Raw genomic sequence first — 11,288 nt, forward strand, 5'->3', positions numbered from 1 at the left:
CCCGTCTTCACCAACAAAGCACCCGAGACCCTCGCGAGGGGCCAAGCCTCGCGAGGCGGACGACGCAAGACCTCCTCCGGAGTGGCCTAGCTAGGTAGGCTCACGAGGAGCGGAGATATCAAGGCGAGGCGAACCTCACAAGGCTCTCGTGACGTGAGCCGTGACGATCGACACCAGGCGGGCGCCAGCGCGCACAGTGTCCTTGTTTCCCCTTTGGTGCACAGGGGGCAAGCGCAGCCGCAGAGTACCGAGGCCTCAGGCAAAGGTTGCCATTTCGGTGCAACAAGACCAAGACCATGGACTGCAAGACGGAGGTCATCGTGGAGCCTAGAACAGCGTCACCACCAGAACTTTGTGCAGGCGAAGACTACTTTTGTCAGTATAGCTTGTACTAGCTGTCCCCCTTCAAATTAGTCCGCCATTGTTGGCTCCATTCCTGCTCGATATTTGGGAAGAGGACCAGGGCCTCTATAAATAGGACTAGCCACCACCTTAGAGGCAGGAGGGAGACCACCCCCCCCCCCACACACACACACACTCAAGCTCACTGAGCTCAAGAACATCTCAACCTCAGGAAGCCGTTCTTCCCTTGTATGGTTCATCATTAGACCAAGAGGCAATCCACCACCACCACACTGGAGTAGGAGTAAGGTATTACACCACAACGGTGGCCCGAACCAGTATAAACCTCGTGTCCTTCTGTGTTGTGAGTTTGTCAAGTTCGTCCGCAAGATCTTCGCAAGATAGAGCGTAGATCGGTTGGAGGGAAAGACTTCGCGCGCACCCTAGTGTTCGAACCTTAAGGGTTTGCCAGAACCCCACATCCCGACACTTGCCTTTCTTTCTTACGGGATGCCCGCTTGGAAGAAATCGACGATGTCCCAGGTACACATTCTTCCTACAACTACCCAAATATATACCGTCGGTATCATCCAAGCAGTGCGTGCATGCACGGTATCCCTTGTTTGTCTATCCTGAAAGGTTACTGAGAGCAGGCCAATCATTGATGGTCATGAACAACAACGCCTTTAGGTCAAATCCTTCCCCCATGTGCTCATCCCACGCACGTACACATGTTCCATTCCACAGCTGTAAGAGTTCTTCAACTAATGTCCTTAGGTACACATCAATGTCGTTGTCGGGTTGCTTAGGGCCTTGGATGAGCACTGGCATCACAATGAACTTCCGCTTCATGCACAACCAAGGAGGAAGGTTATACATACATAGAGTCACAGGCCAGGTGCTATGCTTGCTGCTCTGCTCCCCAAAAGGATTAATGCCATCTGCGCTTAGACCAAACCATACGTTCCTTGCGTCACCTGCAAACTCCTCCCTGTACTTTCTTTGATTTTTCTCCACTACGACCCGTCAGCGGGTACTCTCAACTTTCTGTCTTTCTTACGGTATTCTCTATTCCATCGCATGGCCTTCGCATGCTCTTTGTTTAGGAACAAACGTTTCAACCGTGGTATTATATGAGCATACCACATCACCTTGTCAGGAATCTTCTTTCTGGGGCGCTCGCCCTCGACATCACCAGGGTCATCGCGGTTGATCTTATAGCACAATGCACCGCATACCGGGCACGCGTTCAAATCCGCGTACTCAACGCGGTAGAGGATGCAGTCATTAGGGCGTGCATGTATCTTCTGCACCTCTAACCCTAGAGGGCAAACATCCTTCTTTGCTCCATACGTACTCTCAGGCAATTCGTTGTCCTTTGGAAGCATCTTCTTTAACATTACCATCAACTTTCCAAATGCCTTGTCAGATACACCATTCTCTGCCTGTAGTAATTCCAGTGTGGTGCACAACTTTTTATTGTCAGTTTTGCAATTCGGGTACAACAATTTCTTGTGATCCTCTAACATGCGCTGCGACTTCTTCTTCTCCTTTGCACTCGCGCAGTTTCTCTCTGCAGTGGCAATGGCCCGACCTAGATCATCAGTTGGCTCATCTGATGCCTCTTGTTTAGCTTCTTCCCGCATTGTCGGCTCAGCTTCTTCCCCCATTGTTGTATCATCATATTCAGGGAACCCATGGCCATGATAGCTATCGTCATCCTCTTTTTCTTCATTTTCTTCCATCATAACCCCTCTTTCTCCGTGCTTGGTCCAAACAATATAGTGGGGCATGAAACCGGACTCAAACAGGTGGACGTGAATGGTTCTTGCGTTAGAGTAATTGTGATCATTCTTACAGCCAGCACATGGACAAGGCATAAAACCATCCGCCTGCTTGTTTGCCTGAGCCGCAATCAGAAAATTATGCACGTCCTCAACGAACTAGGGAGAGCATCGGTCATCGTACCTCCATTGCCGGCTCATCTTCATTACACAACACCGAATAGACCAAATTAATACAAATTCATACATAAAGTTTATACAATACTTATTCTCATAAAGCAAACATATAAATAGCTCTCTAGCTAAAGAATTTAAATGCAACAACAAATGCGATCAAGATCGCAACTAAGGAAACAATTGATCCAACAACATAATGATACCAAGCCTCACTATGAATGGCATATTTTCTAATCTTTCTAATCTTCAAGTGCATTTTCTCCATCTTGATCTTGTGATCATCGACGACATCGGCAACATGGAACTCCAATTCCATCTTCTCCCTCTCAATTCTTTTCAATTTTTCTTTCAAATACTCGTTTTCTCTTTCAACTAAATTTAACCTCTTGACAATAGGGTCGGTTGGAATTTCCGGTTCACATACCTCCTAGATAAAAATATCTATGTCAATTTGATGGGCATAATTTGTCATAAACATCAAATGCAACAAAATAGTTATAAAATAAAATATACCACATCCGAATCATAACCCGGACGAGGGCCGGCGGGGACGGATATCAAAACCATGGCACTATGAATAACAAACAACATACGGGTAAGATAATTATACAAGTAACTATATATCTAAATCACACAAACATGATTTTTTATATAAAAAGATAAGAACAAGAGGGCTCACCCCACAAGGTGGTGCCGGCCACAAGACGAAGCGGACGATCGACGGTGGTTAGGACGGAGACGGGAAGGCACTAAGTAAACCACACCTACATATGCAAACTAAGAGTTATTTTGAGCTCAAATTGCATATAAATCAAATAAACTACCACATATAATTCCTCCCAAATTACTAAAACCCACAAATTAATGACTATATAAAGCATTGCAAAAGCTAATCTAGCAATGAGAGATGAAAGGACAAAGTTGCTTACCTTTGTGATCACTTGAATGGATGGGGGCCTTCAAATCTTGACAAAATTTGGGCAAAATTTGAGATGAGCTCAAGGTAGAGGGAGAAGAACAGAGAGGAGAGGGGAAAGGGGAAAAACATAGCTCGTTCACTCGCGGGTGGATGAAGGGTTTATATAGGACGACCTTTAGCACCGGTTCATGCCATGAATCGATACTAAAGGTGCTAGAGGGGCCCCAGACTGATAACATCCTGCCACCACTCTCTTTAGTACCGGTTCGTGGCACGAACCGGTGCTAAATATTCTCCATGAACTGGTACTAATGAGAGCGGCCCAGCTAGCCGTTGGAACCGGCACTAATGGTCACATTAGTGCCGACTCAATTACAAACCGGGGCTAATGAGCTGAACATTTGACCATTTTTCTACTAGTGAGTCTCCAATAAGTTCTATAGCTGCAAAATGGAGGAGAATAGTTCTGTCAGTGAACATATACTCAGAATGTATGGGTACCACAACCACTTGACTCAGCTGGGAGTTAATCTTCCTGATGATAGTGTCATTGACAGAGTTCTTCAATCACTGCCACCAAGCTATAAGAACTTTGCGATGAACTATAATATGCAAGGGATGGATAAGACAATTCCCGAGCTCTTCGCAAGGCTAAAGGCTACGGAGGTAGAAATCAAGAAGGAGCATCAAGTGTTGATGGTCAACAAGACCACCAGTTTCAAGAAAAAGGGTAAGGGGAAGAAGGGGAACTTCAAGAAGAATGGCAAGCAAGTTGCTGCTTAAGTGAAGAAGCCCAAGTCTGGACCTAAGCCTGAGACTGAGTGCTTCTACTGCAAAAGGACTGGTCACTGGAAGCGGAACTGCCCCAAGTATTTGGCGGAGAAGAAGGATGGCAAAGTGAAAGGTATATTTGATATACATGTTATTGATGTGTACCTTACTAATGCTCGCAGTAGCGCCTGGGTATTTGATACTGGTTCTGTTGCTAATATTTGCAACTCGAAACAGGGGCTACAGATTAAGCGAATATTGGCTAAGGACAAGGTGATGATGTGCGTGGGAAATGGTTCTAAAGTCGATGTGATCGCCGTCGGCACGCTGCCTCTACATCTACCTTCGGGATTAGTTTTAGACCTAAATAATTGTTATTTGGTGCCAGCATTGAGCATGAACATTATATCTAGATCTTGTTTAATGCGAGACGGTTATTAATTTAAATCAGAGAATATGGTTGTTCTATTTATATGAGTAATATCTTTTATGGTCATGCACCCTTGATGAGTGGTCTATTTTTACTAAATCTTGGTAGTATGACACACATGTTCATAGTATTGAAGCCAAAAGATATAAGTTTAATAATGATAGTGCAACTTATTTGTGGCACTGCCATTTAGGTCATATTGATGTAAAGCGCATGAAGAAACTCCATTGGGCAAGATGACTAAGACTCCGTTCTTCGGAACAATGGAGCGAGCAACAGACTTGTTGGAAATAATACATACTGATGTATGCGGTCCGATGAGTGTTGATGCTCGCGGTGGGTATCATTATTTTCTTACCATCACAGATGATTTGAGCAGATATGGGTATATCTACTTGATGAAACATAAGTCCGAAACATTTGAAAAGTTGAAAGAATTTCAGAGTGAAGTGGAAAATCATCGTAACAAGAAAATTAAGTTCCTACGATCTGATTGTGGAGGTGAATATTTGAGTTATGAGTTTGGTCTTCATTTGAAACAATGCGGAATATTTTCGCAACTCATGCCACATGGAACACCACAGCATAATGGTGTGTCCGAACGTTGTAACCGCACTTTTTAGATATGGTGCGATCTATGATGTCTCTTACTAATTTACCGCTATCGTTTTGGGGTTATGCTTTAGAGACGGCTGCATTCACGTTAAATAGGGCACCATCTAAATCCGTTGAGACGACACCGTATGAACTATGGTTTAGCAAGAAACCTAAGCTGTCGTTTCTTAAATTTTGAGGTTGCAATGCTTAAGTGAAAAAGTTTCAAACTGATAAGCTCAAACCCAAATCGGGGAAGTGCATCTTCATAGGATACCCAAAAGAAAATGTTGGGTACACCTTCTATCACAGATCTGAAGGCAAGATATTCATTGTTGAGAATGGATCCTTTCTAGAGAAGGAGTTTCTCTCGAAAGAAGTGAGTGGGAGGAAAGTAGAACTTGATGAGGTAACTGTACCTGCTCCCTTATTGGAAAGTAGTTCATCACAGAAATCTGTTCCTCTGACTACTACACCAATTAGTGAGGAAGCTAATGATGATGATCATGTAACTTCAGATCAAGTTACTACCGAACCTCGTAGGTAAACCAGAGTGAGATCCGCACCAGAGTGGTACGGTAATCCTGTTCTGGAGGTCATGTTACTTGACCATGACGAACCTACGAACTATGAGGAAGCGATGATGAGCCTAGATTCCGCAAAATGGCTTGAGGCCATGAAATCTGAGATGGGATCCATGTATGAGAACAAAGTATGGACTTTGGTTGACTTGCCCGTTGATCGGCAAGCAATTGAGAATAAATGGATCTTCAAGAAGAAGACTGACGTTGACGGTAATGTTACTGTCTACAAAGCTCGACTTGTTGCAAAAGGTTTTCGACAAGTTCAAGGAGTTTACTACGATGAGACCTTCTCACCTGTAGCGATGCTTAAGTCCGTCCGAAACATGTTAGCAATTGTCGCATTTTATGATTATGAAATTTGGAAAATGGATGTCAAAACTGCATTCCTTAATGGATATCTTAAAGAAGAGTTGTATATGATGCAACGAGAAGGTTTGGCTGATCCAAAAGGTGCTAACAAAGTATGCAAGCTCTAGCGATCCATTTATGGACTGGTGCAAGCCTCTCGGAGTTGGAATATACGCTTTGATAGTGTGATCAAAGCATTTGGTTTTATACAGACTTTTGCAGAAGCCTGTAGTTACAAGAAAGTGAGTGGGAGCTCTGTAGCATTTCTGATATTGTATGTGGATGACATATTGCTGATCGGAAATGATACTGAATTTCTGAATAGCATAAAAGGATACTTGAATAAGAATTTTCAATGAAAAACCTCAGTGAAGCTGCTTATATATTGGGCATCAAGATCTATAGAGATAGATCAAGACGCTTAATTGGACTTTCACAAAGCACATACCTTGATAAAGTTTTGAAGGAGTTCAAAATGGATCAAGCAAAAAAAGGGTTCTTGCCTGTGTTACAAGGTGTGAGGTTGAGTCAGACTCAATGCCCGACCACTGCAAAAGATAGAGAGATAATGTAAGTCATTCCCTATGCTTCAGCCATAGGTTCTATCATGCATGCAATGCTGTGTACCAGACCTGATGTGTGCCTTGCTATTAGTTTAGCAGGGAGGTACCAAAGTAATCCAGGAGTGGATCACTGGACAGCGGTCAAGAACATCCTGAAATACCTGAAAAGGACTAAGGATATGTTTCTCGTTTATGGAGGTGACAAAGAGCTCGTCGTAAACGGTTACATCGATGCAAGCTTTGACATTGATCCGGATGACTATAAGTCACAAACCGGATACGTATTTTTATTGAATGGTGGAGCTGTCAGTTGGTGCAGTTCCAAGCAGAGTGTCGTGGCGAGATCTACGTGTGAAGCGGAGTACATAGCTGCTTCGGAAGCAGCACATGAAGGAGTCTGGATGAAGGAGTTCATATCCGATCTAGGTGTCATACCTAGTGCATCGGGTCCAATGAAAATCTTTTGTGACAATACTGGTGCAATTGCCTTGGCAAAGGAATCCAGATTTCACAAGAGAACCAAGCACATCAAGAGACGCTTCAATTCCATCCGCGATCAAGTCAAGGAGGAAGACATAGAGATTTGCAAGATACATACAGATCTGAATGTTGCAGACCCGTTGACTAAGCCTCTCTCACGAGCAAAACATGATCCGCACCAAGACTCCATGGGTGTTAGAGTCATTACTGTGTAATCTAGATTATTGACTCTAGTGAGAGTGGAAGACTGAAGGAAATATGCCCTAGAGGCAATAATAAAGTTTTTATTTATATTTCCTTATATCATGATAAATGTTTATTATTCATGCTAGAATTGTATTAACCGGAAACTTAGTACATGTGTGAATACATAGACAAACAGAGTGTCACTAGTATGCCTCTACTTGACTAGCTCATTAATCAAAGATGGTTAAGTTTCCTAGCCATGGACAAAGAGTTGTCATTTGATGAACAAGATCACATCATTAGAGAATGATGTTATTGACTTGACCCATCCGTTAGCTTAGCATGATGATTGTTTAGTTTGTTGCTATTGCTTTCTCCATAACTTATCCATGTTCCTATGACTATGAGATTATGCAACTCCCAAATATCGGAGGAACACTTCTTGTGCTATCAAACGTCACAACGTGACTGGGTGACTATAAAGATGCTCTACAGGTGTCTCCAATGGTGTTTGTTGAGTTGGCATAGATCGAGATTAGAATTTGTCACTCCGTGTATCGGAGAGGTATCTCTGGGCCCTCTCGGTAATGCACATCACTATAAGCCTTGCAAGCAATGTGACTAATGAATTAGTTACGGGATGTTGCATTACGGAACGAGTAAAGAGACTTGCCGGTAACGAGATTGAACTAGGTATTGAGATACCGACGATCGAATCTCGGGCAAGTAACATACCGATGACAAAGGGAACAACGTATGTTGTTATGCGGTTTGACCGATAAAGATCTTGTAGAATATGTAGGAACCAATATGAGCATCCAGGTTCCGCTATTGGTTATTGACCGGAGACGAGTCTCGGTCATGTCTACATAGTTCTCGAACCCGTAGGGTCCGCACGCTTGACGTTCGGTGGCGATCGGTATTATGAGTTTATGTGTTTTGATGTACCGAAGGTAGTTCGGAGTCCCGTATATGATCACAGACATGACGAGGAGTCTCGAAATGGTCGAGACATAAAGATCGATATATTGGAAGGCTATGTTTGGACATCGGAATGGTTTCGGGTGAGTTTGGGCATTTACCGGAGTACCGGGGGGTTACCGGAACCCCCCAGGAAGTGTATGGGCCTTATTGGGCCTTAGTGGGAGAGAGGAGGATGCGGCCAAGGTGGAGGGCACACTCCCCCAAGCCCAATCTGTATTGGGTGGGGGCCGCCCCCCTTCCTTCCCTCTCTCCCCCCTTCCTTTCTCTCCTACTCCAACAAGGGAAGGGGGAATCCTATTCCCATCGGGAGTAGAACTCCCTCCTTGAGGCGCGCCATAGAGGGCCGGCCCTCCCCCCTCCACTCCTTTATATACGGGGGAGGGGGCACCCCATAGACACACAAGTTGATTGTTTAGTTGTGTGCGTTGCCCCCTCCATAGATTTCCACCTCGGTCATATCATTGTAGTGCTTAGGAAAAGCCCTGCATTGGTAACTTCATCATCACCGTCATCACGCCGTGTACTGACGAAGCTCTCCCTCAACACTCAGCTGGATCTGGAGTTCATGGGACGTCACTGAGCTGAACGTGTGCAGATCGCGGAGGTGCCGTACTTTCGGTGCTAGGATCGGTCGGATCGTGAAGACGTACGACTACATCAACTGCTTTGTCATAACGCTTCCGCTTACGGTCTATGAGGGTAAATGGACAACACTCTCCCCTCTCGTTGCTATGCATCATCTAGATGGATCTTGCGTGTGCGTAGGAATTTTTTTGAAATTACTGCGTTCCCCAATAGTTGCTCCCAAATATCACACAAAGGCCATGTGCAAAGTGTGGAGGTGAACCTCGATGTAAAAGAATGGTTGAGATATTCACTATTTTACCAAATGACAAAAAATAGGGCTTAGGGTTTAATAAAATAATCATTTTAATCTGTGATGTTGTGCAACATGGTGCTTATAAAGTAAACATGATGCACAATTAATATCTAAGAAAAATGTTGGTCCTAAATGAACATGTTTTTGCTAAGAATTATTTTGGTCACTTCTTACAAACCAAATACATCTCAATGGAATTTCCCCCTGAATCCTCATTCTTCAAGTTTCTTTCACGAAAATCTTCCAAACCAAATGAGCCCTAAGTCAATTAGTGTATCCCGATGTTCACTTCTTTGGAGTAGGAGGCTTGCCCAGCTGGGCCGACTGGCGGCGGACTGCTATCTCATGTGCATGGGTGCATATTAAATATGCAGCGCCCAACTGTGATGGGCCGCAAAGGCACAATGTTGTTTCGTGCTTTTCCATAATATTATAGAAAAATCAGAAAAGCAGGGTTTGAGATTGTTTGAAGGTGCAACTATAATTTGATTGGGCTGAAATTTTAAATGTAGCTTCTCTATTCTATAATATAATGAAGCCACACAAAAAAATCATGGGGTATCTGGAGTAGGAATAATATTTGTTTGGTAATAAAAGCCAAGAAAGGGTAATGATGGGGTCTGAACTAGGTGTAGGTGTTATGTCTGTGCTAAAATTGTGAAGTTGCTCCCAAATATCACGCAAAGGCCATGTGCAAAGTGAGGAGGTGAACCTTTGTTTTTTTGAAGCAACCATATATTTTATTAGACAATCTGTTTACAGAGATTACACATATGGTCACCATACGAGACACAAATGCTTGTCAAGCAACTCTGCACAAAGAATTCCACAAGAGGTAAAACTATTATTCCACCCTTGTACAAACTCGTGCCTCGCCGAAACATAGTCCACGAACGTCCTCCACCGCTACCATGAAAAACGCCGGAAAAAGATGAGAACAACCGCTATACCCATATCTTGGAGAGCACCACCGCATACAAAGATGCGTTTTGAGTCGATGAAGCGGGTCGCCGCAAGCGACGAGACCGAGTCTTTGTGGCATGTAGGTCGAGGATCTTCCCCATGGTGACCAGATCTCGACGCCGTCAACTTTATATGATGTATTCGAAGAAGAGGAACGTCGCCGCCTGCCGTCATCCACGGACCCAACTGCAAGACAGTAAACACAACTACAGCAGCCGATATGACCGCCGCCCGTGAGAGCGCCGTCGACCGACCACCAGACACGAATTGATGTAAAAGAATGGTTTAGATATTCACTATTTTACCAAATGACAAAAAATAGGGCTTAGTGTTTAATAAAATAATCAAGTTAGTCTTTGATGCAGTGCAATATGTTGCTTATGAAATTAACATGATGCACATGCAATATCTAAGGAAAATGTTGGTCCTAAATGAACATTTTATGCTAAGAATTATTTTGGTCACTTCTTACAAACCGAATACATCTCAATGGAATCCCCCCCCCCTTTGAATCCTTACTCTTCTAGTTTTTTTTCACGGAATTCTTCCAAACCAAATGAACCCTAAGAGCAACTCCAATGGGGCTACCCATTTCGTCTGCAACCTTCCGTTTGAGTCGGCGCGGACAAAAAAGCTGGACCAACGCGCCGATCCAAACGGACGCGCGTCCGCTTTCGTCCGCCTGCCGACCCATTCCCGGCCCATTTTTGAGCCTGATTTGCGTCGGCGCGGACACAAGACGGACCAGCGCGCGCTCGCCCTCTTTCCTCATCGGGCCCGCTGGTCGGTGGCACATTGGATTCACACTCTCACCCGCCTGCTACGTCGCCGACACCGCCGACCATTTTTTCAGATAAAAATGGATACATAGATAATTCTAGCGTACACGGATAAAAAGAAAAGATCACTACTCGTCGATTTCTGACTCCGACTCGGTAATGTCCTCCTCCGACGTCCGAATGTAAGCGTCAGCATCCGCCTCGTCTTCAAAGTCCCAACACGCCGTTTCTCGTAGCTTCAGTTTCAATTGAGCTGCCTACTTCCGCGAACGCTTGTCCTCCCGATAGGCGGCTCGCTCCCTCCTCCTCACGTCCCTCTCCAACCTCATTTGCTTGTAGAACTGGCGCTCGCGGACTCCGCGAAAAACTGAAGCGCCCAGGTGGCGGATCGACATGGTGGCGCAGAGGCGGCGAGAGTGGGCGGCGAGCAGAGGCGGCGAGAGTGGGCGGCGGACAGAGTGTGGAGGGAGCGCCTTCTTTATAACGAGCGCCGGCCGCGACGCG

The sequence above is a fragment of the Triticum dicoccoides genome, chromosome 6A, assembly GCF_002162155.2.
Source record: "Triticum dicoccoides isolate Atlit2015 ecotype Zavitan chromosome 6A, WEW_v2.0, whole genome shotgun sequence".
In the NCBI taxonomy this organism is placed as follows: Eukaryota; Viridiplantae; Streptophyta; class Magnoliopsida; order Poales; family Poaceae; genus Triticum; species Triticum dicoccoides.